Source organism: Tachypleus tridentatus, chromosome 8, assembly GCF_004210375.1.
Source record: "Tachypleus tridentatus isolate NWPU-2018 chromosome 8, ASM421037v1, whole genome shotgun sequence".
NCBI classification, from domain to species: Eukaryota; Metazoa; Arthropoda; class Merostomata; order Xiphosura; family Limulidae; genus Tachypleus; species Tachypleus tridentatus.
The window spans coordinates 6085651-6112692 of record NC_134832.1 but is presented as its reverse complement, the minus strand read 5'-3'; the positions used below and the strand labels follow the sequence as shown (position 1 = coordinate 6112692).

At 34.7% G+C, this 27042-nt stretch overlaps 1 pseudogene across 1 annotated transcript; it reads right to left on the bottom strand.

The window, feature by feature from the left end:
* Positions 1-1486: 1486 nt before the first annotated feature.
* LOC143258457 (uncharacterized) lies at positions 1487-27042 on the bottom strand (annotated as a pseudogene). The gene is made up of 3 exons (XR_013032289.1): positions 26970-27042; positions 4368-4947; positions 1487-3772 (listed from the first exon to the last, which is right to left on the bottom strand). The product of XR_013032289.1 is annotated as an uncharacterized LOC143258457 (transcript).

Sequence of the window (27042 nt, the reverse complement as noted above, 5' to 3'; positions counted from 1 at the left end):
CTTTAACATGGGCAGAAGTCCAAAAATAAAAGTATAATCATTTATGTGTTGTAAATTACATTGCGTTACAAAATAGCACTATATTCACAGTAAAATATTTAGTTTAAAATGTTTGTTTGAATTTCGCGCAAAGCTACACGAAGGCTATTTGCACTAGCCGTCCCTAATTTAACAGTGTAAGACTAGAGGGAAGGTAGCTAGTCATCATCGCCCACGGTCAACTCTTGGACTACTCTTTTACCAACGAATAGTGGGATTGACCGACACATTATAACGCTCCGATGGCTGCAAGGGCGAGCATGTTTGGTGTGACGGGGATTCGAACCCGCGACCCTCGGATTAGGAATCGCACGCCTTAACCCACCTCGCCATGACGGGCCACTTGTTGAAATAGAAGTACAGTTATTAATTTCAATTTTGAAATTTCATATGTAGGCGTACGCTCGACACCTTAAAGGTGCTACACTGAAAGGGGTTAGTACAAGCAAGATAATGCTTCCTGCTACAAATGATCTGAGACACGTGTACTGTTTCAAAGTTTGACTTTCTGCAGACATCATATAAAGTTTGGTAATAAATAAGATACAAACACAGCTCAAGACAGGATCTTGAATTACAATTTAAAAGTTATTTTCGCAAAGTAGCAAAAACAACGTGGAACGTTTCACCCAGAAGTTAGCCATAAAAACGTATTTGTAACTAATTGGAGGGATTAATTCTAAAAATTTAGATCACAGAATTTCATTCCTCGTCAACTAGATGAGTTTTCTGGATGAATAATAGAAACAAACTACACCACATGGTTTCCAAAATAACAAAAGTTATTCGAGCTAAAGACTGCTACATGTAAGGGTAGTTATTTCTGTTCCTCGTTTGGTGTGGTGAGTATAGCTCCTACTGGAAAAGTCTTCTGTCCTCTACACATATTAAATATTAGGATTTAATCTTTTAAGATTTTTAAACTCTCTCTACATTCTGATTCCTTCCGACATGAAAGTGTTAATTTTTTCATGGATGGTCGTACTTTGTAACTTTAATCGAAAGAAGTATGTGCAATCAGATGAGACCAAGGCGGGGAGTGTATGATATTGGTGTGAAACAGCGTAAAACTGCAGCAGAGTCGTGGGAAAAAAATTCAGACAGCTGATTTTTTCCTTATAACAACAACAAAAAATACTGTTTTTAATGAAAGAACAACAACATATTTCTTGTGTATTTAATAATACTTGATCCTCCTCTTGACACACCTCTACTGCCCCAACTAAATCTCTTCCTCCATTCCACCTTTTCAATAACAAATCCCATAAACGCCACTGAGCTCCATGTTAAGTCCTTCATCAGGTTTGCAATTCGTGGAAAAAATAAAAAGTTCGTAAAATAGAAGCTCAGTCTTCTAATTACGTGTGATATTTCTATCAGAGTTAAGTAGAAACAAAAAGTAATCTTATATTATTCGATTATTAAATTAAATTATTCACAACCAAGCTGAATGAAAATCTATTTATTACAAAACATTCCATCTTTCGAATACCAAAATCTAAATATTAGGCAAACTCGCTACTACTAAATGCGCAAAATGTTCATTTTGAATTTGCAATTTAAAAATAAAGCTAAAGTGTATTCAATAACAAATTGTATACATTTCTCGTAACGACCGTATGAATTCGATTATTCTAGCTGCTCCTAAAACAAATGACTTCTCAAAGTCCTTTTCATAATCATTGTGTAATACCATAAAACAACAAATACTAGGTAGTTCAAAATATACATCTATGAAGTACAAATATTAGGTCACCAAAAATAGGATTCTTCCAAAAACAATCTAAAATTTGACAAGAATAATTTTTCTTGCTATACCTACAATAGGTATGTTGTACCTATATTGCTATACCTATTGAGCAGCTTAATAGATGATTATTCAAGACCAACATTATTAAGTTTTATTGCTATTTCATTTGATCCAATTATTTCCACCTTAATAAGTTTGTCCCTGAAAATAACGGAAATCAACAAATTAGTTGAATTCAATTTTTAAAAATTACATCATATAAATTGTACACGCCAAAATCTGTGATTGAGCACTAATATATCATTTATACCACATTTCCATTTGGAATGTATGTTTATGTCAAGTGCTGGCGAATTCCTTTACAAGGTGTAGTTTACGAAAACTGTAAATATGTGCATCTCTCTAATTATGAGTCAAGGAAAATTATAGGCGGAAAACATTTATGCTTACAGCCTTTGCAATAAAACTTTTTTCTAATTTATACATGTGTATATGACTACATAGAAGTCGTAGAAATACACATATTGTCCAAGTAATATCATCTGGCCTGCAAATGTACACTCCTCCGTTTTAGTACGCAGTTTTTCAAAGGTAATTTATGATGATCACATTAACCATACAAGAAGTCCAACATCGTATCCTAAGTATTAAAAAACAAACAACAACAAAAACTCAAATCGTTCCATAAGGTAAGTCATAAGCGGTTTCAGTAATTTCCATATCTTGTGTTACTTCTTCGTAGCTGGGAGGCGGTGTAGCTCTGACACTAATATTCTCGTCCTCATTATCACTCTGTAAAAGAACTTCGACAGGAGGTGCAAAGAGAGCGTAAGGACTGGGATTAATATCAGCGCCATCTATTGAACATTCTACGTCTTCGTCCAAAACAATTCCCTGGGATTGATTATTAATATATTCACTCATAAATTCATCATTAGTAACAAGAGTTTCTCTTGTGAACGTATTGCCTTCCGTGACAATTACAGAAGAATCTATCTCTGGCTGATTTTGATTACCCTGCACACAACGGTTAGTGCATGAAAAAACCTGTTCAGTAGAACGTGCATCACCTGTGTTACCTTCCACAAGCATTAAAGCGACTGGGGTAACAGATTCGACAACTGTTGAGGTAACAGTTAATGGTGAAGCAGCAACTAATAAACACTCTTGTAAAATGTTAACGGCATCGTGTTCGAATGAAGGTCCTCTATTATCAGTATTTCGACCTGGTTCATCTGTGCAACAGGTGTCAGAGTTAGGTCTTGTTATAAAATCCGGTTCAACGGGTCTGATCAACTGGCTTGGAACATCATACAAGTCTTCCTGTTCCAGATTCCTGTGGAAACCTCCTTCTTCACTGACTATCATGGTTTCTGAAACACTGATTTCATTATTTATTGCTTCAGTTACTTGTTCTTCATTTTCTTCGCTGTTGTCCAAAAAGATTCCTCTCTCAAGATTGAAACTGTATAAAAGTTTTCGTTATTTAATTCTAACCTTTCATTTGTAGCGTCTTCATTTGCTCTAGCAGTTAGTATGGAATCTATTCGATTGCTATCATGAACAGATTCTAATGCCAGTTGATTCACGCTAGGGCGAGAGCTCTGGGTTTCTTCCATATTTTCTTCAATGAGTTCGTCGCACGAAATTGAATCGTGACATCGACTACTGCTGTTGTAGATGAGACCAGAAACGATAAAATTCGCCCTGCTAGAAATATTCTGATTATTTAAGTTTTCAGTAAAACAGTCATCAGATTGTCTGTTGATACTTGACACATTTGTGTCTCGGGTCTGGTTGTTAGATACCTGTTTCTCTTGCGATTGGAGAGAAATTACTCCGTTAACGGTTTGAAGAAATGAATGTTGACTGGAAGGAGGCTTTGCTTCGATAGAAGAGTGGTTGGTTTCAGTTTGACAACCCTGATCTCCGGTTTGTATAACAGGTTCATTGCTTTTCAAATTGGATTGTCCGGTGCTTTCACTACAAACAGGAAAAAAGTAAATTTGACAATTCACGAAACAAAGCAAAAACATTGCTTCTCTATTAAAAAACAAACAAATTTTACAATAAAATTTGTCATGCCAATTGCTATAATTTTAATAATTCGAAATTATACTTTATTTACATATAACCAGAAATCCTAAAACCATTAAATCAGATGAAATTAACTATACGTGTCCTTACAAAACAATCCCCCGCTGGGACAGCGGTAAGTCTTCGGATTTACAACGCTAAAATCAGGGGTTCGATTCCCCTTGGTGGACACAGTAAATAGCCCGATATGGCTTTGATATAAGAAAAACACACAGACACACCTTACAAAACAAAGAATCCAACTCCTTATAACAACAATACACTCATGAATAACGCACACACAATTCGCCATATCAGAGAAAGTTTACGAGAATAATGTATCAAAAATTTTATTCCGTAAGTATTAAAACTAAATCAAATTTATACAGATATTTTGTAAAGAAATTAAAATATTTGGGTTTATTATGTACGCGTACAATTTTCATTATTTTTATAATGTCTTTAATTCTACAAAAACAAACAATTACAATACGTTAAGTACCTGAGAAAATCGAGGGTAGCATTCGAGAGCACACAACTCAGTCTAGCTACGATGCTCTGCGTGTCAGCTGAGGACAGGTCACCATTCACAGACAACAACAAATAATTCTGGCCATTAATATTCAACATAGGAGCTGAGGGTGCAAGTGCATGGGAGGCGACTGATATCGTGTCGTATACAGGAAAATAGGGGGGTAACATATTGAGGGAAAGTTGGCTTGAAGAACAGGTATTGCCGAGTGGGGGCGCTGATGGAATCAGTTGCTCTGCGAGACCATGGCTATGCCTCACATGAGATCTTCTTGACTTTAACTTCTGTTGCTTCTTATCGATGATCCTGGAACCACAGAAGTGAAGTAGCGATCCCACAAGAACCAAAACTGCGCCTGCCGCAGATACAACTAGCCACAAATAATCCCATCGATAAAAGGCTAGAAAGATCCCGCCCATGATCAGAATACAGGCTAATATTCCAAGGGCGTATGACGTACATAACTGAGTATTGCACTGACCACAATATTCTTCTTTCGAAGAGGAATCAGTTCGAATGCTCACTGCCGTTGTAGATGCCATAGATTTACCTACACGTAAAAGATAAAAAATAAGAATCTAAAATAAGTTACATATTTATTTATTAAAGACCAAGCAATGTATATTGTAAATGCATACACTATGGGAAATAAATACAATTTCCTGGTTTTACTGCGGTAAAAATCACGTTTTTGTGGTTTTTCATTGCCCTTGTTATTATGATTTCCGCGAAAATTACAGAAACAAAAATTATTCGTTTCTTTATTTCAATTAAAAGTCAGTAATATAAACAAAACAAGTATCGTCCCACGTTATTTCTCGGTTATCTTACTTTTGCCAAAAATTCATAAAACCTTTTACTCTCCGTTACATTGTTTGTATATATATACACACTGATGCATAAAATCTGATAAATACAGTACAAACACTTACTGGTCAAGTCTGTACTTACAGACAGGTGTTTTATCTATTATGTGTAGCGGATTAATATTTTACTACTTCATATGTGGCCTGGCATGGCCAAGCGCGTAAGGCGTGCGACTCGTAATCTGAGGGTCGCGGGTTCGCGCCCGCGTCGCGCCAAACATGCTCGCCCTCCCAGCCGTGGGGGTGTATAATGTGACGGTCAATCCCACTATTCGTTGGTAAAAGAGTAGCCCAAGAGTTGGCGGTGGGTGGTGATGACTAGCTGCCTTCCTTCTAGTCTTACACTGCTAAATTAGGGACGGCTAGCACAGATAGCCCTCGAGTAGCTTTGTGCGAAATTCCAAAGCAAACAAACAAACAAACTACTTCATATTAAAACAACCAAACAAACTTCAGCACGTGTACAGTTGATGTAGCTGTTCCAATGCGCTTCCTGTCTAGGAATACTCGAGAGCTTGGGGATACTAACTGTGACTGCAGATTTCCTTTGGGGGGGATAGTACAATAATATTTGCAATATCTATAACTAACTTTATGCGATTTTAAAACAGTATACGTAATTCCCCTTGTTAAATTCAACACATACAATTTTTCAATTATTTACCATTTATGACTGAAACAAAAAACGTTTGATGCAAATGGTGTAGACAGGAATATAGGCTGTGCTCCACAAAATAAATAAAAGATCCCCACACTTGTTTGTAATGGCATAACACAAGCAAATGTATGTTAACAAACTCTGTCAAGAAATTCGTACATGCATTTTATTTACATTGTTTCGTAATATGATGGTCACGGGTTCGAATCCCCATCACACCAAACATGCTCGCCGTTTCAGCAGTAGGGGTGTTATAATGTTACGGTCAATCCAATTATTCGTTGGCAAAAGAGTAGGCCCAAGAGTTAGCACTGGGTGGTTATGACTAGCCTACTTCCCTCTTGTCTTTGAGTCCAAAACATTAGGGACGGCTTTGTTCAGATAGCCCTTTTTGTAGCTTTGCGAGAAATTTCTCAAATAAACAAACCCTTTTCAATTATTAACCAAAAGAATAAATGTCAGGAAGATTTAACATGAAAGTTTCAACACTTTAGAAACGTTATTCGCATATATTCGACCCTTTCTCGTTTTATTGCATGAAATAACGCTGAACATTCAACCGGATAGTGTTAATTATAGCGACATCACTCGTACCAACAGCGATAGCTAGGCGCGAGATAATAAAGTGTGCACACGAGCTTTACGTCGCGCTTGCTCAATCCTTTGGTTACATAAATATTTATAATCAATCTTTGTTAGTATCATTTTTTTAGCTTTCGCATTTATCCCTTATGACGCTACAGATTTGCACGTTACACGTATACAATTTGTTGTCTGAACCACTCGAGGATAAATTAAAGGAGGGAAAGCAGAAGTATCTAGTGAAAATGCTAAATAAATATTAAACAACTACCTGAGGCGCTCCCTAGCGTAAAATGATAGTTCAGGCCTAGAAAAGTAATGTTGCATTTGACACTAATAAAAGGTTTATATAGAATCCAGTTCATAAACATAAAGTAGTAGCTGTTCGAGAATGTATAACACACACACATACATATACACAAAATTAGTAAAAACTGTTAATTTAAAAAGGGGTAATAGAGATCGTCGATAAAGTACAGAAACAAGTTGAATCAAAATGAAAATATTATATTTTCAAGCCTGCAACTAGAGACTAAAGTATACTAAGAAGGCTAGAAACAGTGTCTACATTATTTTCTCAAGTTACAAATCCATATTTTGACTACATGTCTAGAGTACTTATCAATTTTAGTAAAATGGATATTGTAGCTTGAGAAAATTAAGTAAATTGTTGCAAAGTAAAGTTGCAATGATGGGAAACTTAACTGAATATGCAGAAACGTTTGAATGTATATTCATATGGTTTTGAACGAACTGCGCATGTGTATCTTACGTGTAAATAAGTCAAGAAAGCCCACAGAAATTTCCTTTAGTGTAATTCAGTTTATTAGAATATTACACGTTTGTGTTGTTTGTGTTCAATATTTTGCAAGAAAAACAAAGCTGAATTCGAAACCAGCCGTCCGTCACTTGATGACTGCAACATTGTGCCATCATGTACCATACTGGCCGCATTGAGAAGCTGGACTAAACAAATAACAAATAAAGCGATCCTGAATAGAAAAGCCAATATGCAATCCTCGGACAAAGGCCTTTCTAACAATGTAAGATTTGCATGTTTTAATCGAGAAATTCGCGAGTAAAATTCGGAACACACAAACGCAATTCTATTATTTATATAGATAACATTTCCTAAATTCTTATTCTTTGTATTGCCGAGAGTATTTTGAACTGATCTCTATTATACTAATTTTTGTGTGTTTACAAGTTCTGATCTAGATATACTGTTTTCAAAAAGAGCATTTCATCTGTACTAAAGTCCTACTATTTTTGAGTTATCCTGTATACAGATATAAACAAACTACTCAACCAAGGTAAACTTTAGTTGTCGCCCTCTTTACAATGGTACAGCGGAAAAACATTTCTAACGTGTTTGTCGAAGTTTTGATACTTCAATCTCTTAACGGTACAGGTTTACCGAGTCGACCAAGAAATAACTGTATTACGAAAAAGTTACCAATAAATGCGAGTATTATATGTCGTGCGTATTGTGATTCGAACACGGAATTGTTACGTTTCCAGGTTAGTTGAGTACATTTATTACATCTGACGACATACGATACAAAAATGATTACTTTCTAGGTAAAAGTAGGTACAGCAGAAACATTCAAACGCTTAAGAACAGTGCAAAAAAGTTATGAAGCAGTTCACCTGGTGTACAGAATTACTTTTTTTAATTTTTATGTTTGAAATTTATGCAAGTATATATGTGAAAAGTAGGTAAGCAAGGCACGCAGACTAGAATAAACTTGTAATTTTGGTACTGCACACAGGCAATTAAGTTTGAACGTAACTAACTTTCGTATTTCTCTGCGCAGGCTTGCACTGATAAATTAGGGACGGCTAGCGAAATTCAAAACAAACTAAACCCACGTGCGCTGTAAAGAGTTTCCTCGATAAATAGGTTGTCTACAAAGAAAAACAACAACCTGAAATGTTGGTCAAAAGAGGTTTAGGTGACGCATATTTTATTTTAAAGTGCCTTCTAACAAAAACGTAACATCAGTTACAAAAAAGGCCTCTACAAATAAGCATAGCTTACGAGGGTGACACGGGACATACCTCTTACGTTACCAATGACAGACAAAAATTTCTTCCTTATTATACTTTATTATTAAACATTTATTGCTGAATAACATGCTTCTCCCGTTGTTACAGCGGTGAGCTAAAATCCGGGGTTTGAATCACCGTGGAGAACAGAGTGCAGATAACCATTGTTTAGCTAAAAACAAGTAATGAGAGATTTAACCATATAATCAATAGCTATCATTAGAATACAGGGAACACTAGCTCCTTGAATAACATCCCCTTTACTAGATACACGTTACGCAACGTTTTATAATACGTCTCTTTCGGACGCTTCGTGCCCCATCTACGCCTCTACTGTCTCAAAATACACCAAAAACACTAGAAAAAGAGGAACTACTTGAAAGAACAGAGAGAATCTAATCTCACGTGATTATATATCGTCTTATCAACGAGTAAGAAAATAACGTTTTTTGGTAGTAATAGACCCGCTAAGTAATTGCCCTGTCTATTGTCAACGTGTGTTGTTTTCGATCTCTTAATAATTCCAAGTTATGTTGGTCGAAAACTATGACACTTTAACCGAATGAACTGCGTACATACAGAACATTCCGTATTAATACGTTACGTTTAACCTAAATCACACCTGTAGACTGTAGTTTCCAAAACGCGTGAGGTATATTTATCACATGGTAATAACATGCAGAAAACTGTCTATACTCCATACTTATAAAGAAATTTAACCACTTCCGACGTCAGTACTTCGACTTCACCGAGATTTTAAATTTGCTCTCATTTGGCAAACCAATAATAACGACAATAGCACTCACTTGTTTGATATCAAACCATTCAATCTCCGTTGGTTTATATACACTCTTCAAGACAATTTTTTATAGCCGATTAGTCGTTGAGGTTAATTAGCAAATCACTGAGCGTCATCTAATTACACCTATGTCTACCTCTTCGATGGTATTAGTGATTTATTAAAGCAAGTGGTGCTGTTTGTCTCAGTAGTATTACAGCTCGTCCAACTAATCATTTAAAGTTAAACTTAATACTGTAACTTCCGTTTTAACTGGCATGAGCAAACAACCATCATTTATATTTATCACGTATTTCGAACGTTGTTAATAAAGATAATTTTATAACGACGTTTTATACATCTTGTTCGCAGATAACCGGAGTAGGATGATCACGTTATGTGTTTGTTTGTCTGCGGACACCTCCCACAGCCCTGGAGCCAGCATGAGCAAACTAGACTAGCAGATTGGGGTGGACCCGGGGATGTTCTCATCTATACGGCGTAACTTCTCTGGCAAGAGGGTACGAAAAGGAGATAGAAAATACGCCCGGAAGGTCACCCAAAAATGATCGGGGCCGAAGAAATTTTAGGATCGATGAACCAGAATTTGGTATTGGGTTATGTTTTACTGGACCCTTTTCAGTTTCATGGAGCCAAATTTGACACACGTACTCAGTTACCATGGGCAGGTATTCTAACGTGTTGTTCATGCATGAACCCCTCCCCTCCTCGTGAGGTAGCTATAAAAGTGGTTGGGAAATGTTGAAGAGTTTAATTGGAACAGTAGAGGTCCTATAAATCACGAGGGAGCCTTTGAACTACGCAGTCAAGGGTGATTATATAAGACGACGAGGTGTGTAAACATGCGTATGTTTTTAGAATGACACTACCTGTAGTTGTAAAGTGGCTCAATGAGTTTCTTTGGTCAGAAGACACTAAGCAGAAACGAAAAGCAAATTTACAGTTTCCACGATAATAACTATTGTTTCTTAAGTACGGTACTCTATCTTATTTATTGTTACTTTCCTCAATAGTATTCGTCAAACTAGTAAAGTATATAAAATATCAGTGCTTTTTCTTTTGATTTATTAATATAAAGAATGTTTCTCATTTATAGCTTAAAACACGTAATTAAGACCAACCTACATCTCCCAAGGTACAGATTATTACCAAAAATATTGTTAACAGGTAGAATTCCCAGCTGAAGAAGCAATGGGTACTAATATTTATAAGTAGATACATAAGAATAGTACACTTAGTTGTCTATACTGACGGCCATGTTAGTTTGGTTTGGTTTTAAGTGCGTAACTTACTCTGATTGAAAGCTGCTATTATTTAAAAGTTATTTCAATCGCGATGAAAAAAATAGGTAAAAAACTCCTCTATAATAACTTCACTGAAAATAAGATTTTAACTTATCAAAATTTGATTAAGTGCATTTCATCTATATAATTAAAAAAATAATGCTTGTTTGTGCATGGGGAGCTGACTAAATTTCATTAAACTATGCAAAAATAGAATAGGGAAGTACGAACAACGTCACCATATGCAAAGGAAAAGTTGTTGTTGTTTTTTATATATATTTCGCGCGAAGCTACACGAGGGTTATATGCGCTACCTGCCCCTAATTTAGCAGTGTAAGACTAGAGGGAAGGCAGCTAGCTCACAACCAACTCTTGGGCTACTCTTTATTCAACGAATAGTGGGATTGACCATCACATTATAACGCTCTAACGGCTCAAAGGGGCGAGCATGTTTGATGTGATGGGGATTACGAGTCGAGCGCCCTTACCACCTGGCCAAGCCGTGTCCACAAAGGGAAGGATATTTGGGGTATGGATCTAACATCCCTTTATGTGTTAAGAGTTTGGGTATGTTTATGGACACCTTAATCTGTCAAGTTTTAATATTGCCCCTGATGCCAAGATTTCGTAACTATCACTAAATTTGGTATCTATTACAAGATAAGTCAATCGCTTTAACATTTTTATCAGACCATTCGGCTCAAAATGTATTTTATATTACAGCTTTTTAGTATAGTGCTGTTGAGTATCTTTAATGTCGCAGCCATTGAGACGCCCGCATGGCCATTAGATTCGTACACAACTTTACGTACCTAACATTGTACATAAGTAGTTCAGGCAAGTCACTTAACTGTTCAATTACTTTAAATATACAGCAGTGTCTTTATATTTCATAAGCTTTGTACATTCAAGTTTAAAACACCATCCCGAACAGCACCTAATAATGAGGTTTATATGATTTATACATTCACTTATATAAAGGAGTTCAGATGTTCTACTTCAACGTTTCTTTTTCTTTTCCTGCCCACTCCAATCATATTTACACTTAATAACACTGTTCTTTCATTAACGGGCTATTTTACATGGTCTGATGAAAGTAATCCAACGTCCAGACCACATAACAATCAGAGATCGGTTTATTTCGTACATGTGCACTCTTACATCTTGAAATTTCCCATTGACATTTGACATGAATTTTATTTGTTGTTGTTTTCATAACTCTAGTGATAAAATCTTTATTCTTTATGACCACGATAATTCTACCTACCATCCTATCATCCATCACACCACGCTGAAGTGATTGGTTCTATTACGACCAGTTCTGTTTTTGGTAAGTCCTGGTGTGGATTCTCCGCTTCTCAGTGGTAAAATGATTGTTCACCTTATTGTTACAGGATGTTCAACCTTAGATGTAGTAACTGCTTTATAATCACAGTGATTTCCTGGTCACAGACCGTGAAGCTAGCCATGCCTTGCATCCATATCACTGCACTTTTTTTTGATGCCGGTTGTTCACACTTCTGGGATGTAGAGAAATTTCCTGCAGTAAAAGTAAACTCTAATTTTCCTCTTGCTGTTCTTATCACCTTTTTTGTTTCTTTATATCCAAAGGCAATTCATTACCTTTCATTGGTCAAGTGGGTCAAACTTCTGTAGCTGTGGAATTTGTGTCCATTATCATATTGTAAGGCTTCTAATAAATAGACCCATGGAATTGTGGACTGGTTTCTTTAAACAATAAATTTCTTATTTCATTTGGAAAACATGAGATATTCCAAACAGAAATTTGCCCCAATTGGTTCAGCTACTTTCTGTTTCCTGATGCTTGGTTAGGTTTTTTTGATTTGGTTGAGCTTAAATTCATCCTTTGGGTATTCACTTCTCGGTGTCTTGACAGCTGCTGATTCCTCACATTTCAGATTTAATGGTCAGGCTTCCCACATCTATAGAAATATCCTACAAGCATTTCTCTGCAGTTCCTGGGAATAAGTCCTTTTAAATTATACTTGTTTATTTCCATCATTTTATGTAACTATTTGCTTAACTAATCATTTTAGTCCTTCTAAACTATCGTTAATGTGAATGACGTTTCATTGCTGCTTGACCTGATAATCCCATAAATTTGATATTGTTTTTAGTTGTTTAGCTGTGACCATAATAGGCTGTAGTTCAATTGCCAAGTGCAAATCGTCCTTTATTGATGTACATCTACTTTGCTTTAGCCGAATTCTTATATGCTTGTAATTTATGGCATTTCATCTATAAACTGGTCACACACACCAAAGAATCCATTACTTCACAAGAAGGGTCCACTCAAGATAACCGAACAAGCCTTCCCAAATTTTCCAAAAGTTCAACTAAGGTCCCTTCATCCTCCATACCTTGTTCTGGAACTTTGCTCTAGATACCTTTTATTTTCTAGTGGGACACAGTGAACATACTGGATAAGCAAGCTATCAATATTTGACGGTTGTTGTGGTTCTCGGCTGAAATATTACTTAATGTTGTCAAAGCTAATCTTTTTAGATGACATCAATATGGATGGCTTGTTCAATATTCTATCCATTCAGTCTGGAAATAATTTCAAACTGAGCTCGTTATGTTGTTCTGGCTGGCTAAATTCTAGAACTGGGTTTGGCAATATCAGAGTTTACATAGTCCAAGAAGATCCTTCAATAGCAGAAGAGTACAGCAGTAATTGTAATACGTGTAACCAAATAAGATATCCTATTCTATATTTTGTAGCAGATGGTGCTCTAGGATAGAAATCGTAAGTATATATAGAAATAGGTGTGGCTTGTCCACTCTTTACATTTAATAATTCGTTTTCTAGATGTTTTATTCTATCACTGATGTTTTTTGCTTCACTTTTAAGTTGATTAATTTTGTCGTTATAACTTGCTGTACTTCTTCAATTTTTATTAAACCCTTTCCATATTTCTTCAACCTTACTGTTGTAATATCTCTGTAGAACTTTGACAGTTTGATTGATCTTGTCTTCAATAAAATTTAATTTTGATTTAATTCTTCTTTAAATGTTACGTCTCTCTCAACTTCTTGTCTCGTTCTTCTTTTATCTTTCAATTTTACATAAATTCCTTCTTAGTATCCTTCTATTTCTCTATCTCTTTCCTCGAGTTTTCTTCCCCATTTTTCTCAGTTTTCTGTTCTTTTCTTCTTGGTCTTGTATTAACAATTTCATCATCTCAAGAAGGCTTGTAGCGTATTATTTCACTGACTGGTTCTTTTAATTTATCTGGTGAAAATGATTCAACGTCTAGTTCATATAACACTCACAAATTAGTTTATATTCTCCTTTAACATTCCTATAAGCCTCACTCGTACACTGTGGCAAATTGTGGAAGGCCTGCATTACAACTGACTTTAAAACCTCTTAAACAATACTAAAATGAACGTAAAACAAACTTACTTGCACAAAAGAACTCAATAAACACAATATATGTAACACGAATCTAAATACACTGAGTGATTAATTTTATCGGATAGTAACTACTTTCTACACATTTTCAAACGTACTAGGACACTTGACGCCAAATGTTTAGAAATTTCTAGGTATTCTAGGTCTATCTTAAGATCATCATTATGATCAGCAGCTCCCTCAAGTTAACAAACAAATTACAACAATAATAGATTCACAATTTGTTTTACAACAGAGCCACAGTAGACTATCTGCTGTTTCTGATAATCAACGGTTTCATTAGAAATACCTGAAGAAAAAGTTCGTGCGATAAAAACAATAGAAAATACTTTACATATTTACCGACAGAAACATTATATTTTGTTTTCGCCTTTTGTAGATCAGCTATAAGTTTACAGATTTACAATGCAAAAATGTGGAACTTATTATCTGCAGTTGTTAAAGCATAAATAGTCCATTGGGTAACTTTTCGTTGAAACAACTACAATAACAACACTTTCCTTTATATGAATGTGTGTGTGTATGTGAGTGCAGTATAGAGATATCAATCTAGAGAACTGTCGATACACTATGAACTTCGGCCCGGCATGGCCAAGCGCGTTAAGGCGTGCGACTCGTAATCCGCGGGTTCGCAGACGCGTCGCGCCAAACATGCTCGCCCTCCCAGCGGTGGGGGCGTTATAATGTGACGGTCAATCCCACTATTCGTTGGTAAAAGAGTAGCCTAAGAGTTGGTGGTGGGTGGTGATGACTAGCTGCCTTCCCTCTAGTCTTACACTGCTAAATTAGGGACGGCTAGCACAGATAGCCCTCGAGTAGCTTTGTGCGAAATTCCAAAAAACAAACAAACAACAACACTATGAACTAACGAATACCGTATTTTACGTCTTGTAATACGCACTTTTTTCTTTAAAAATACCTTAATAAATCCCCATGTGTCTTCCAAGACAAAAGTGATGGGTTAAGGCAAGAGGTTAGTTTAGGGTCTACTCAAAACGGCCTCTCATGCAGATCGTAATTTCATTACTCATCAATTACAAGTATTTGCAATAGCATAAAACATTCAATTTAACTAATACTGTCGATATACTGTAAACAATGTGATGTATTTGATTGTATTTACTCAGTAGGTTGAAAAAACGTCAAGGCTGCATCAAGGTGTTGGTTGCCGAATCAAAATATTTTTTTCCTTAGAACCGTCTTTACAGAATTAGGGTGCGTCTTTCACGATGCAGCGTCTTAAAAGGCGTAAAATACGGTAAATATGAACGTTCCATACTTATTTGGGTAAATATTTTTACTTTAGAAAATAAAAACAAGTCAGAAACATCCAGAACCAACAAGTTGATATTTTTTATCATGCAAAGATGTTGTTTTTTAATACTAACTGTACACTATTCAGATTTCAACGAATAATAAATTACATGACAAATATTAGATGCACGAAATGCAACAGGAAAAATCGTTTCTATTTGACTGTTATAAACAATTCTAGAATTTTTAAAATAATTCAAGTATGACAATACAAAATAATTATCTGATGTTTGTGGTACTCGAACCCCCATTCCCGAATGAGCTCCTCCTTTTAGCCATGGAGGGGCGTTATAATGTTACCATCGATCCCTCCGTGTGTTGGTAAAGAATAGCTCAGTTTTTGCTAGTTGTCTCCCTCTAATCTATTATTTCAGAATTAGGGACCTTGCGCAAAAATAAAACGCATGAAATAGCAAATATAAAACCTCAAAAGCTCCAAAATATTAGCTTAGGCACATTACGGCAATCTTTAAGCCTAATTTTTGAAATCGACAAAAATAACAATGCCATGAGAAGGAAACCCTTAACACAAAGTTTTGTTTAGACCAAATTAAAAACAAATATATGACATAAGGGGATGGGGGAAACAAGCAACATGCAAACAGCTGTGCTTGAGATAAGAAACTTTTTAAATTAGATGGCTAATATTTATTACCAAAGCACAAATAAACATACCGAGTACTTTAAACGACGTCCACCAGTTCAGTCAATAAACCCGAATGGCAAATGACGATTTCAGTTGTAGTAAAATAAACCAAAACCTCGGTCAGGCAAACCAGTTTTTCTTGAGATACTACAGGGTGTTCGGAAAGTCGCTGTGCAGTTTTGTATGTTAATAAATATATAAGTGCACAGTGACTTTCCGAACACCCTGTAGAAGTTCAGAACTCGCACTACCGGTATAGAATACAAAACTATTTCCTGTACCTTTCAAATCACTGTTTGACGCATGAGAACTTCCATTAAACCAATAATTTTCTTTAAAATTTGTTATTTTTCTTTCCTTGATATAATTCATTGTAAAAGTTGCACCCAACCAGTCGAGCATGTATGTGAAAAAGCATGGAGTCTCGATCCGTTTAATGTTACCAAAAAAGTAATAAAGTCAGTGTAGCAAGACAATAAGTAACACAGTGTTGATGCCATTTAACGATTCAATTTATATAAACCTCAATGTTTAAAAATGTGACTTTTACTAAAAACCACCTGATAACTGTAGCGAAAAGAAGACATTTATTTGACCTAACAAAGCTGACTGAGCCAGCCTTAAATACAAACCAAACTTTTGGTAGTTATCACAAAAGCTTCCTAAACATAAGTTATGACTACCTGAACAAAACAGCAATATCAGGTGTGAGTCCGGCAGATACAAACATAGATATAATGATTTTTGATAAACAAACGAACAAGAGCAAACAAGTTTTGAATGTAGCTGAAACAAATTCGTAGTTTTTAGTTATTAAACAGGCTTGGAATTTGAGGACAGCCTTAAGACGTTCGCAGCCGTTAGATTATCATGTTAGTTCTCAGCCAAAGAAGACATTCTCTATGAAAATATGTTAATTGAAAAATACTAAGGTTAATATTTAAGAAAAAAAATACAAGTCCCTAACTTTTACAGGCATTCAGTTCCAAAATATCGCAAAAAATAACTTGTATGTAATAACTTTTTTTAAATTTTCTTCGTCTGTGTATATTTTGAACATGCTTTTCTCGATATTTCAAACGCGGTGTTGTTGTTGAAGAGCTAGATCTGAAACAAATTCTTGTTGGTACTGCAGTAACTGAGCTTTTAATTTTTTAACATATCCAAAACCACTTTGGTAAAATTGTTTTATATCCAAATTATCTAGTTAACATTATTTCACATAGCGCCTTCAATTTTCTATTTTTTGGGGTCGGGGTCGGAAATGAAAGTGAAAATATTATAATACAATATTTTGATTAAAAAATTGAGAAAAACGACCTTTACATCACACATACACAATGTCTTTATATTTTAACCAACATTTCGCCTTGGCGATTTCATTAGGGTTAACATTCACAATTATGTGATAATTAAAATATCAAGGCGAAACATTGGTTAAAATAAAAATATATATATATACATATCTGGGGTAGAAAGGTCTTTTTTCTTTCTAAATATTTTAACAAACCGTGTAAATTCTTCCAGTACGAACTATAAATTTTGAAATACAATAATGAAAACTTGACATCCCTACAGGCTATCATAATTTAATTTCTGGCTTCTGTACTGTTTATTCGCCATATTTTGCCAACTACAGGTAAAAATACCAAAATATGTGCTGGATATAATGATATTTTTTTATTTTACTAACTGATTATTTAAACAGACCTTCAACCAGTTGAAAACATTGCTCTTCTTAGCTAATTATTGTATTACAATTAATTCTCTTTCATCATTCAAATTCCAACTGTAACCCTAAAAAAAGATGTTTATAACTTCTAAGCCTGATTTCTATTGCGTGGTTCGTTAAGAGACTGCTATTCTTTGAAATGAATGACTGCCATTTCAATTGCTGCCACAAAAGGAAAATGCTTCAAGGAGGTCAACTTGTCTTCCAAAATGAATCCAAATAAGGGTGTAAGAAGCTCATGAATGGCACATCCTTAAGTTGTTCTAAGTCATATCAATGCAGTTGGTTTTTGGAATTTCGCACAAAGCTACTCGAGGGCTATCTGTGCCAGCCGTCCCTAATTTAGCAGTGTAAGACTAGAGGGAAGGCAGCTAGTCATCACCACCCACCGCCAACTCTTGGGCTACTCTTTTACCAACGAATAGTGGGATTGACCGTCACATTATAACGCTCCCACGGCTGGGAGAGCGAGCATGTTTGGCGCGACGGAGATGCGAACTCGCGACCCTCAGATTACGAGTCACACGCCTTACGCGCTTGGCCATGCCTGGCCCATATCGATGAAGAAAACACATTGTGAAAATCCAACGCTTTCTTTATTTCTCATCATTTTCGTTTGCCCAGTTCTCCTTGTTTCATCACTGGGGTGCTACAAAATAACAACATAAACTGCTACGTCACTTGCACTTTTCTAAATTCTGTTTACTAACATAAATTTGACACTTTTTTGTAAAGAAATTTTGAAACATTAATATGATTCACTAATTCAGACTTATCACGCTGATGAGAGAAGAACGTAAAAAAGTGGGCACAACTAGTAAATAAATAAATAATCCCTCAAAGGTAGAATTTTACGATTTTAGATATAATAAGCAGCACACCATTCCAGTTCTAATGATACAAATACAACTGGGTACCAATATTTCCAAGGAAGGTCAGGACATACTTGACCTGATAAAATTATCAGGTAGATAATAGGAGCTATAAATGACGTTCTCAACAGCCAGGTTGAGAAATACCAACGAATTGAACTTCTTACGTAAAACAACAACAAACGTACATATTAACTTGACAAATCAAGTGTCAAGGGTTGGTTCCCACAAGACTCGTTATCAGATCACAACAAACTAAAATCAAAGGTTATGCTGCTGGTCAAGGGGCAATATCTCCATGTCGCTATTCTGCCAAGGCACAGAAACTGGCTCTGCTAAACCTACAGAAATCTTTGTATGCAATAAATCACAAACGATTAAATAACGTTAAACATGGAAATTACTGAAGTAAAACTGCAGCAACAAAATATACATGCTATCTGTAAAGGAAGAATAAAATCAATCTTTCGAACTTACCTCAGTACTAGTGCTATTATATTTATTGTAATAGAATATGGAAGAGGATGTTGTGCTCTGTACGAATTACACATATGGACTGAACTTAAGTACCTTATTGAATATAATGGATATGAGTATTAAAGGTACTGCAGCGTAGGGAGTTTTCATAGGATGTTTTTAAACTCCAAACCATCCTTGTTAGAATTAATTAAATATATTTTTTAGAATAACTAAATCGATATAATTTCTAGAAGTAAATTTATTATTATTATTTCTTTGTAAACTTGTAGGTATATTTGGAATTTCGGAAATAATTATGAAAAAAAACTTATCGAAATACAGAAAATATACAATTAATTTAAGAGAAAACAAAGTATTATAACATAATCCAGTAATATAAGAAACCATTTTTTGTCACGCTGCAAATATTTTCAGTCTAATTTTCTCACACTGAAAAATATCAGTTCGACTTAGTAAGTAGTTAAAACCGAAACAACAGCCAGGTTGAGAAATACCAACGAATTGAACTTCTTACGTAAAACAACAACAAACGTACATATTAACGCGTCACCTTGCTTTTAATGTTTTATACTTCTGATGGTGCTTATTTATCCAACTGGGAGATGTCAGTCACATGGCATGCTACTTTCGTTGTAGGTTTACGAGTGTTGTTTCACGTGTATATACATATGTATACCGTATAGCTCCGTTGATAAAGTTCTACAGATTTGATCATTTGGTCCCATGCTGTATCATTTTTAAGCTCTAAGTCATACTTGTATGAATGATTTAATTATTTTCAAATACGTTTACAGTTCTGGTTGGTTTTGAATTTCCGACAAAGCTAAACGAGGGCTATCTGCACTAGCCAACTTTAAATCAGTGAAAGACTAGTATGAAGGTAGCTGGTCATCACCACCAACTATTGGGCTATTCTTTTTACCAAAGAATATTGGAATTTACTGTCACCTATATAACGTCCCCATGGCTGGGATGGCGAGCATGTTTGGTGGGACGGAGTTTCGAACCCGTGACCCTAAGACCGTAAGTAGAGCGCCCTAACCACCTAGCCATATCGGGCCTGTTTATATTTTTATCAATCTGCAAATTTTATGTCTGTGACTTAGATTTAAAAGTACACGGGAGTTCAAGAAGGTATATAAAATTAATGAGTTTCCTATGGAAATATAATTTGGCCCAAGGTCGTTGAAATACCTGCACTTCACTTCTCATTCAACCTCTGACCTGATCCATAACAAAAGTGTAGAGCACCTGAATTACTTTATGAAAAAATATATTTTTTTGTTATGTACCATTATTCTAAGAGTAAAAATATTTTTCTGTACAACTTATTACAAAAACTACATTCATCCTGGATCTTTCGTGTTTTTTTCTTTAAATATCAGACCAACTACTGCGTCTTGCAACCTATTATTGAAAAGATGTCCGTGTTGTTATTATACGTTACCTTTATTAACGATCTAGTGGTTCAAAGTCATTCACACAACCGTGTTATACTGGTGAAAGTGTATAAAGCAGACGTGTCAGTAAAGCAGTTTTCAAGCATAACCAACAAATAAAATATAATTATAACGTAAAAAGTGTAATAATATATAGCCTTTCAGACATCATATTCTCCTTCCTTCACTAAACTACTATCGTGTGCACATAATCAAAACACTCACTATTATTTAACGCTTTTAAAACATTATTTAAAATAGCGTTTTGCGCTATTAAAAGTATTTTACCCTTAAATAAATTCAGTATGTTACTGCAGAGAAATTTGTTTCACACGTCAAAAAGAGTGTTTATATTGTAACAGATTTGGACAAGTGAACACTGTAATTGGACAACAGAATATTATATATTATGAGCATTGTTTACCAGAAAAAATATCAAAAATAAAGTGGGTCGAAAGGAATATGATTGAAAAATGTAAACCAATTTCGCTATATAGTAAACTCCTGCCTTACCTTTAAGGGTTTATTTCAAAATCGACGCAGAGTTAAAAGTATTCAAGGCCTTATTGTTGTTCCAAGTGAAAACATTCTCAAACGATACACAAGCTACGCTTACTTTACATCGACTGTAAATAGTTTCATGTTGGTCTCAGCAAACAACGTTTTTTTAATAATCAAAGACTAATTTGAAAATTTCTTCATGATTTTACGAATAACTGCTTCACTAAATGACAAAATAAATATATATACACGTACTACTACAGGCTAGCACACGATCAGACAAAGACACCATATACACGCCTTAGAGCAGGTGAGGCGCCATGCACACGGATTTGCTTGCTCCCCACGTCACGAGCTAACGAAAACAGGCGGGAGTCGTCAAACAAGTATGTTTGTTCAGCCGGAGGATAAAAACAAAACAAACCTATTGGACAGTCACCCGCCTCAAACCAAGGTGACCCGAGTTTCATATTTATTTTCATTCCATATTGACCACCACGATATATACAATTTGACGTTGTTTGATTTATATTTGTAAACGTAAACATACACTGCTACTGTACGCTTTTCCCATTGAATCACAAAGATGCGTTGCAAAAGGCACTTGAATGAACTTTAATTGCTTCCTGTTCGTTGTAATGTCGAAGTTAAGGCTACACACAGTCTGCTAAGGCGCCCACATATCATTTCCTGTGTTCTGAGACAAGTGTTGCTGGGAATCTACTGTCCTTCAGCCACTATTAAGAAAAGTAGAAAAAAAACACACAAAAAAACAGCAAACGACCCCTCGTGATAACACTGCGAGTGCACTGCTCTGCTTTCTGGCTTTGTCAGTAGCATAAGTTACAGACGCATTGAGCGTTTTTATATATACACTCACACATAAATGTATGCGTGTACGTTCATACATAACGTATACAAAACTTAGCAGTAAACTTCGCGTCTCATTTTCACTATTTATTACCAAGCGATGGGCTCGAAAGATCATGACGAAACTTACAATAGATTCATAAATAAAACGTGTTGTATTAATAAAACTTTAGATATTCGAAACAACAATACTGTGAAATTAAAGTTATAAATATAATCATATAAATAACCAATAAATTATTATAAAAGACACAGATCTCTAGGTTGTATCAGAAGACGCGGTATACGTGTTTCTTTTTTTACTTGTTTCAATATGTCTCAGAAATTGATTATTCATTAAGTTAATAAGAAGTTGGGTCATACATTTGAAACACACGAAACGAATTTTAAATTTTTACCACAATTCAATGACATCGCTACTAACATACGAAAATTGGAGACTGAATTAATTCTGAAATCTCTAAATTTTCAAGATATCTTGCTTATTCTATAGTTCAAGAATGGGAAAATAGAGTGGTCTTTTCTTTTTTTTACTACTGGCCGCAGGGGCGTAGATTTTTTACACCCGATGAGGGGGGGGATGATTTTTGCAACCACTTATATGGACTGTTCAATTTGCAAATTGGTAATCTCTGATTACGTGAACCTGAAAGCTGTAAAGATGCAGACACAGAGTAATCTTGTTGCCACGATACTTGCATGTATACTTAGACCTACTGACTGATACTTACGAAATATCGCTTAGATCGAAAAGCTTAGAAGCACGCCTATATTAAAGATGTACATTTCGGCTACTGAGAAAGCCTACATCTAGCCTACATTATGTAATTCGATTGGTAAGAACACGAGAATCACAAGAACAAACACACAATTTGAAGGCCTGTGATGCAATAAAACAATTCAACAAACCAAACTGTAGGGGGGGATGATTGTATGCACCATACCCCCTATCCTTCCAGGATCTACGCCCCTGCTAGTGGGTTACATAACTTGAATAATCTTGAAAAAATACATCTTGCACAAACAGTGTAGAAAATGAACAGATGTTTTATGGAAAGTTATGCTTTCTGTTCATCACGGAGAATCGAACCCCCAGATATTAGTGTTGTAAATTCGTAGGCTTATCTCTGACCCATTGGTGAACTTAATAGCAGGTAACACGATAAACAGGCAGATTCATTATGTACTTTTTTGAGTCGTCACAATTAGTAACTAAATATTAATAGTTCCAATTCACACTCTGAGAATATTTCCCAGAGTGTATTATAGTGTATGCTAAGTCAGACGGCATTGTCAATTAATAGATGAGAACAAATTACACAAGCATGTGATAGTTTTGTAGTCTTATAACTTTTATTGTTTTGCAGGAATTCCTGTAGGACGAATCCGAAATTGATATCAATTTTTCTCCTTTACGTACAGAATTTTCACAAAACGTCATATGTACTTTTACATAAATGGATCTTATTCATTTAAATCAAGTCACATTTTATTATGCTTAAAATGTTGGCAACCACTGGCTATATGTTTATCTAGATTAATCGCTATGTGAAAGTCCTCAATAATTCTAGAACCCAAGACAAACACACCGCTACTATATAAACAGCTAACAGGTCGCATGACGTGTCATTTCTGAATTGTAGAAATTTGTGCTTGTATTTTAACACTTTTTTCTTCGTCGTTATGGCAACAAGAGGTTGAGTAAATGACCCAAAGTCTTTTACATTTGTGGCAAATTTTTGTTGAGCCTCAGATTATGAAATTGACTTCCAATAAACAGTTCGAAAGCACAATGACCACCGTAGCAAAAGAGCAGGGGTTGCCTTTAGAGATGATACTGACATATTTTTAGAAAACAACAAAGACCAAAGTTACGAAAATATTGTCAATAATATGCTCAATAAATTCAAAGAGTTGGGTTGTAATATGAGCCTGAAAGTTCATTTCTTACACTCACATATTGACTATTTCCCTGAAAATCTCGGTATCAACAGTGAAGAACAAGGGGAAAAGTTTTAACAAGACATCAAGGAAATGAAAAAGAGGTATCAGGGAAGGTGGAACATCAGCATAATGGCTGATCACTGATGGTTATTGAAACGAGATGCTCCTGATGCAACACTTAAAAGAAAGACCACAACACGTAGTTTTGAGACTAAAAAATGTCACACAAAAAATCAGAAAGAATGGGATACATATTCGACACCAGTGTTCTTCCTTTTTGTTCAGTTTATTTGTATTTTTGATAATTTTTTATTGTGGTAAACGAAATAATAATTTGGTCTCAGTATGTTTTTCTTTCCAATTTGTAAAAAAATTCTTATGTGATAAAAAAGGAATATTATTTTAGAAATCTGCGCAGCTGAATTACTAAAAAAATCTGTTATTAAAACCAAAACAACTTTTATGAAGTTTAAATTCACATGCCTGTGTTATTCTTTGCTGTTACAGTAAAAAGAAACATGATTTCAGATCACGTGGGGCATTTGATTAAGATTACAACTAATGAAGTGCTAAGTATATGAACTTACAACAGTAAACTCCAAGATTCGATTACCTGCTTGTTGCAGATCTACTGAATCCCTGTGGAGCTTAGCACCTGAGAGATTATGCCCAGTCGGCACAGGTAAAATACATAGCAGTGTATATGTAGTCGGGCTGTATAAATTTTCAAACATTCATTTTATTTCTAAACTTTTCATGTTCAATCAACTTTTTGAAGAGGTAGATTATACATATACTACATAATAGTTACAAAATAGTACGAAACTAAAAAACAAAATGATTTTGCTGTCATCTGGTAGGAAAAATATCAACTGCGAGTTGTTATAAGCTCACAAGTCAGTAAAATGAGAGAATCATGCATTTTTTTCCTTTTCGTAAATGCAAGCTGTAAGCATGAAATTATGCAACGCATCTCGCATTAATGTACTTTATTTTTTTCGTTAAAAATGGAGAAAATTAAAACATCAAAGAAGGTCAATAAGAAAGACACGTTACATTTATTAATGGTAAGATATTTAATACTTTTCAACATTTTCGGTTTATATTGTATTAAACCATTTTCCAAATAATTTTACAAACAAAATATCTATGTTTATTATGGCATATATTTAATCAAAGGGTAATATTCGATTTCAGTGCTTAATTTCATTATAGTTGAAATGCACTTCTACAAGTTCTAAAATAATTTTATACGATTTAAATATCAAGAGTAAATATGTATTTTTCGTTACAATTAATTGAAATAATAAAACTGTGTTTTTCTTATATAATACTTTCTCTTCACTGTTTTTTGCTTAGTTGTTCATATCACCTTTAATTTTGATAATTTGCATATATTTTGTTAATTATATTTTTCGATATTTTTTAATGAACAGTCTTTCACTTTTTTAGCTTTGTTATACTATAATAACTGTATTAAGTTCGAACAGTGCATGGCATTCCTGACGTAGTTTTCCATTAACCGATGTTCTTATTTATAGTTCTGCGGACTTACAACGCTAAAAACCGGGTTTCGGTACCCGTGGTGGGCAGAGCACAGATAGCCCATTGTGTAGCTTTGTGCTTAATTCAAAATACAAATACTTATTTCTAGCTTAAAAAAAACATTTGCTCAAAAATATTGCTAAGGAATTAAAATAAAGGATCATTGAAAGTAAATTATCTCCAAAAATTATATATATATTTAAAAAAAGCATTTTCACATATTCTCATTTTTTTTAACAATCGTCTGAAGATTATACTATCATTCCGCTAACTGTTTGACAAACACAGCCTTTTCTCAATCTTTTGTAATCGGCGGGTTGTTTAGGCTTTTTACTCTTTAGGGTTTCGTAATTCAATTGTTTTCTAAATAAATATTACATATTTATATATCAATCAGCCTATAGCAAAAAATGCATTAAAAATATATGAAATACCTGAAAAAACGTGCTTATCATATCCTTTGTGAATTTTAGGAAATTTCAAACGATCGCAGGACTAGAAAACACCATTAGGTCATGTGCTGAGTTGAAGTATGCGTCTCGAAAATTAGTTTTATTCCAACAAGAGGGGCGCTGCGTATTTTGTGTAGATTTATGTAGCTAATATTATTATCGAACTTGTGGTAAAATTATCTGCAAAACATTCCTCATCGTTTTGCTATCCATACATTGTCATATTCTTGATTAATTTCGTCACATTCTCACTGAAGGTTTTTTGTAATGACTTCAACTATATTAGCTTAAGCTTAACACAAAATAGCTCAAAATAAGTAAAATTTATTAGAGAAACTACTGAAGTTATAAATGAAACCATAACACTATTTAACTATTTATGCACTATTTTTAGAGCAAAAACATGTTGAAAAATAAAGCAGATCCTTTTAAGTTAATCCTTTAGTTATGTAAATAAATGTTTATCAAGTCCAGATTAATTATCTTCAAAGCATATGCAAACAGGTAATATGTCATACAACGCCAACTATGTTTTTGTTTTGGTAAAACTTTGGAGAGAACATTGTCATATCACCTTAATCCACTAATCATTGACAGTGCCGTTTATTATACCAGTGTATATTTTCTCATTTAAGCTACATGAAGTGTATTTGAAAATCTAAGTGCACAAAATGACAAATTCATGACATATTAAATTAAGTTATTCAAACTATTTATGACAGTATGTATATGTTTTGATAGAAAGCTTAATATCTTCCTAAGTTGAAACAGTATAAATGAACATGTACAGTTTTCACACGAATGATGTGGAAGAATTGATACCTAAACAACAATAATACAGTTGTAGTGAGAAAGGAAATATCTACGTCTACCAGTACCGTAGTAGCAATGACTAGTATTATAACAAAAACAAGATGATGTGACTATTAGGGCCATGAACAAAATAAACCATAAAATTCGATTCAAGTCTGGGTGAACCATTGCAAGATGTGAAGCCGTACAGGTTGTACTTTGACATCAAAGAACATCAAAATTAACCATTTTAATTTAAAGTAAGAAATATAATGTAAAACCTTCACATGAGAACATTTATAACCTTACCTTTATACAAGAGCTGTACGACCAGAGCTGTGGAGGAGCTGCAGCTAATGAGTGTCATGTACAGATTACACGA